At 47.4% G+C, this 5,000-nt stretch overlaps 1 protein-coding gene and 1 long non-coding RNA gene across 16 annotated transcripts in view; one reads left to right on the top strand and one right to left on the bottom strand.

Annotated features, from left to right (window-relative positions):
• Window positions 1-5,000, top strand: part of foxj3 (forkhead box J3) — a 103,648-nt gene that overhangs the window by 21,918 nt on the left and 76,730 nt on the right. The gene's annotated exons all lie outside the window — the stretch shown is intronic.
• Window positions 2,319-5,000, bottom strand: part of LOC121706763 — a 23,804-nt gene continuing 21,122 nt past the window's right edge. The window contains exon 3 of the long non-coding RNA XR_006031159.1: window positions 2,319-2,386. This is a non-coding gene — a long non-coding RNA (uncharacterized LOC121706763). The remainder of the gene's footprint in view (window positions 2,387-5,000) is intronic.

Here is a 5,000-nt window from a genome sequence, read left to right as displayed (position 1 = left end):
AATCTTGCAGTGATGTGAAGAAAATAGTCCTACTTCACATGGTAGGCTAGCTAAACTGTTGAGCCGTCTGTGAAGGAGTCGCACTAGTAATCTTGCAGTGGTTCTGAAGTTGGTTAGAAGGATGGAATGGTTGCATGGAAGAGTAATAGACTGTTCGCAAAACCCCGCCCATCCAACGCAGATGAGCCAATGGCAGTCCAGTAGCTCCGTGCAGGCAGACATGGCCCGTCAACTTCACCTTACGGCTCCATAGAAATGTTTTGGGAGCCTTGATATTTGTCCGGTTTTATGGGATTTTATAGTGATATGGAGTTGAGTGAGTTGAAAAGGACAGTCAAATGACATATGTGGGATTAACACAACACCGATACACAGAAAAATGCCTTTCAATCTTGATTACGTTTTCTTTAATTATGTTAAATTAGATTACATTCTCTCGTCCCAGATCTCCACTATTTTAAAGCAAAGGGTTACTCCTTAGCAAACCATAACTACACAGTGCTCCACCACATCTGTGGATTAAGCCACACAGTCAACTCAATGTAAAATAAATAAGGATGTTAATCGTTTTCAGCATTGCCAGCATTGCATATAAAATGATTGTCACTTGGAGGAGACTTGTAGATAACTAACGTTAGCATAGTTAGCTAACCGCTACTAGTAACGTGCTAGATTCGTCACGTCAGAGAAGCATGGGGCTGTGCACAGTAGTGTAACATTTATTCACCATATAATAATAAAGTTGTAGTGGCTCTGTAATGTAGGCTATGTTTCCGTTTTTTTGGCAGCACCATGTTCCTTACATGACATGGCCCACTGTCCTTGTAACATGCATGCAAGTCTATCTAGCACAGCTAACGTTAATATTAATATCAGTGAATCACACTCGCCTCCCGTTTAAGTATGTCACCCAACAAAGCTAGATATGAGTTTTTATACAAGTGTCTCCATGTCATACTGCAGTCTTTCAACGGATTGTAAATGATTGTAAATTAATTTAGGTGCGTGGCTCTCTAAAAGAGCCTCTTGTGCTTACAGTCTTACAGCTACTGTACCATTGAATTTCTAGACAACTCCGTTCTGAGTTTGACGGGCGTAGTAACAATAACTAGGGGGCGTGGCTTTTGCGAACGGTCAATAGAATGGTTACATGGTAGAAGAATGGAATGGTTACATGGTAGAAGAAGTCACTCGCGCCAATGCGCCTAAAATTTGTTTGCACTCGTACGCCATCATTTTAACTTACTGAGATGCACTCTATAAAGGCTCTCTATCAGTATCTCTTACTGTCTCTCACACACTTATGTTCTCACACACTCGTAAGGGCCGCTCACACCAGGAGCGATAACGATAACTATGACCATAAGGATAACGATAAAAGTGTCCACAATGACCAGTGATAAGAAAAGTCTCTCTTTATGTTGATGAAGGTGATGGCTAAAATGTGATGGATTCTGATTGGCTGTCAGCTTTTTATCGTTCTCAAAATTGTTCTGAAAGTGATCCCCAACGATATCGTTCTTCTTGACATTATATTTATAGATCATTTGTGGACGTCGTCATTCATATTAACGATAACGGCAAAAAATATATTGTTCTAGCTATCATTCTGAGTGTGAGCGGCCCTTTACACTCTCACACACTTACACTCTCACACACACACACTTACACTCACACACACTTACACTCACACACACTTACACTCACACACACTTACACTCACACACACTTACTCACTCTCACACACTTACACACTTACACTCTCACACACTCACACACACTTACACGCTAACACACTCACACACACTTACACTCTCACTCACACTCTCACACACACTTACACACACTCTCACATACTTACACTCTCACACACACTTACACTCTCACACACACTTACACTCTCACACACACTTACACTCTCACACACTCTCACACACTTACACTCTCACACACATACTTACACTCTTACACACTTCTCGCTGCCTTTGACGCAGTTTCCTAGACAACGGCATCATCGTAAGATGCGTCCTTTCACATTCATTCGCTTCCAAAGGTTGGGAGTGACATAATGACGCACGCATCTTTGGTGTTGTCATGGAGAGTGCGTGTGTTTGTGTGGGGGAGCTCCTGGTGTGTGAGTGAGAGTGCGCGTGCACATGCGGGAAAGGCCGGTGATGATGTGTGCGTGTTTCACCATCAGTGAGGCCCTGGGATATCCCCGATGATTCACCAGGTTTCACTTCCCCAAACCCACTGGGACTAGCGCTCTATGCTGTTGCTGTAGCACAGGCTGGCACACACACAGCAACATGCATCTGTTTGCATTAACGGTGGCAATTACAACGGGTGTGCGGGCTGGATTTGGGGTAGTTTAGACGAACTCTCACTGCTCCCAACTCCGCATGGACGCCACACACACACACACACACACACACACAGAGATACTTAGGCGTGTGCGTGCAGTCCCTTTGGTGCTGACTGATATCTGGCCTCGTGGCAGATGTGGATGTTGATAACATCATCTGTGTCACCACATGTGAGGAGGTGACCTCAGCTAGAGCAGACAGAAGGGAGAGGCAGAGGAGCTAACAGTCTTAATGAGGAGCTAACGCTAACAGTCTTAATGAGGAGCTAACGCTAACAGTCGTAATGAGGAGCTAACGCTCACACTCGTAATGAGGAGCTAACGCTAACACTCGTAATGAGGAGCTAACGCTAACACTCGTAATGAGGAGCTAACGCTAACACTCGTAATGAGGAGCTAACGCTAACACTCGTAATGCCACACTTCCTGGAGCTGCAGTCTTGCTGCTGTCCTGCTCAGGGCAGTGCTCTATTAGCATACGGCCTCTCTCCTCGGTCCTCGGCCCTCCAGCTCGTGCCCCGGAAATGGTTTAAAGCTCGACTTAATCGAGGACGTCTCAGTTATCTAATTGCAACCAGAGGAGGCAAGACCAATGAGAGAGGAGGGAGGTGGAAGGCCTGATACACGAGGAAACACAAGAGTATCCTACGCAGAAGCGTTTTCTGTTGGAATTGTGCGATCATTGGTCCAAGCTCCCTCCCATGTCTGTCAACTTTTGGTTTCAAACAAAGTTTGTAGGGATTTATTTGCGATAATGGACAAATAGATAGACCAAGAAAAGACCTTTTATATGCTGGAATTATCATGAACTACTATGTAAACTTCAAGAAAAATGCCTGTTTTGTTCACACATTGTATTATAACTATTCATTCGTGTCTCGAGAACTATCAAACATTACCTCATTTTCCATGTCACTCTTCCTGCAGCTGCAGTCCTGCTCTTCTCCTGCTCAGGGCAGTGTGCTAATGCTAGCACTCTTAATGAACACTGCGCCGCTGCAGTGTGTGTTAGCTGGTTTATGCTAACACTCTGCATGCTGCTTCTGGCAGACTCTGCACAAACACTGGCCTTCTCCGCAGTCTGTGTTAGCTGCAGCAGCAGCCGAAAGAGCTCTGTGCAGTTGCTCTTGTTCGTAGGCTAAAGCAAACACCACTCCTCTTCAAAGCTGCTGTCAGCAGCAGGGTTGAGTTAACAGTTACTCTTTGCACCGAGTCCCCGTGAGCTAATGCTCATTAGTTCCTGAGGTCCTAGCAGCAGGTTGATGCTAACGCCCGTGTGTCTCACTCTGTCCTCTGAGCTAGCAGCAGGTTGATGCTAACGCCCGTGTGTCTCACTCCTCTGCTAGGCTCTGTAAAAGCAGGTTGTGCTTTGTTGACGTGTGTGTGTGTGTGTGTGGACACGGTTGGCTGGTCATTGGGTTGAGGTGTAGTTAAGCGGGTGTAAGCCTGGGCCGTGGTGGTGGTGTTGTGGCCAATGGAGGGCTGTTCAGAGTGGTTAATGATGTGGCGGCGTCCTGCTCTGAAGGCCTATAAACTATTTAATATGCTGTTAATTATTTCAAAGAGATTGAGTATTGATTAGAAATCGAAACGGCTTTAATTAGAGCACCAGGGCGCCGGCCGCAACCTCTGCTGCTCGGAATCAGATCCGCCCTGCGGTCGCCTTGGGGATGCAGTCGTCACACCTTCATGACACCGCTCGCGCTCTACAACACACTCCGGTTCTAATAGCTCACCAGCAGAGAACACACTCCGGTTCTAATAGCTCACCAGGAGAGAACACACTCCGGTTCTAATAGCTCACCAGCAGAGAACACACTCCGGTTCTAATAGCTCACCAGGAGAGAACACACTTAGATAGACAACCATCCCTCCATGCAGTTTTCTAAGGGGGTGCTTGTGTGAGCGTGTTGTGTGCGGCTGCAGAGAGGTGCTCAATGCTGAGGCCATGATGGTTGGGGTGTTCATTGGGGGGAGCAGCCAGCTCCCTTTAAAGACCCCAGGCAGCATCAGACTGCTGTTAAAGCCCCCAGCAGCATCAGACTGCTGTTAAAGACCTGCTGCTCACATAATATCTAGGACTGTTTCTTCCTCCACATTTATGAAGTTGATGCCCAGGAGGATCCACACACACCTTCACATTCACATTCTCACTCACTCACTCACTCACTCACACTCTCTCTCTCTCTCTCTCTCTCTCTCTCTCTCTCTCTCTCTCTCTCTCTCTCACGCAGACACAGCACAAAGCGGCACAGCCCCTGCTGCTATTCTGGTCTCTGGACTTGTGTGTGTGTGTGTGTTGCCTGCTGCCTGAGGGCCGGAAAAACTGAGGAATCTCCTTCAGAGCGGCAGGTGAGGCTCCCCACCCGCCTGTGTTTGTGCGGTGGCGTCTCCCAGGGCAACAGGGCTCCGTGCCGTAACAGGGCTGTTGATGGGGAAGGTATGGCCCGGGTTTCGGTTGCCGCGGTGCCAAGGCCTTGTTACTAGGTTACATCACTGTTGTTGTTGTTGAAGAGGGCCCACTGCCAGATCTTCAGGCGCAGTGTGGGGATCGCACCGCGATTCCCTCCTTAGCCAGCCAAGTCTCCCTCTCTCACACACACGCACGTGCACACACACATACACACACACACAC

The sequence above is a fragment of the Alosa sapidissima genome, chromosome 4, assembly GCF_018492685.1.
Source record: "Alosa sapidissima isolate fAloSap1 chromosome 4, fAloSap1.pri, whole genome shotgun sequence".
NCBI lineage: Eukaryota > Metazoa > Chordata > Actinopteri > Clupeiformes > Clupeidae > Alosa > Alosa sapidissima.
The sequence above is the reverse complement of the archived record's forward strand: the minus strand, read 5'-3'. Positions and strand labels throughout refer to the sequence as shown.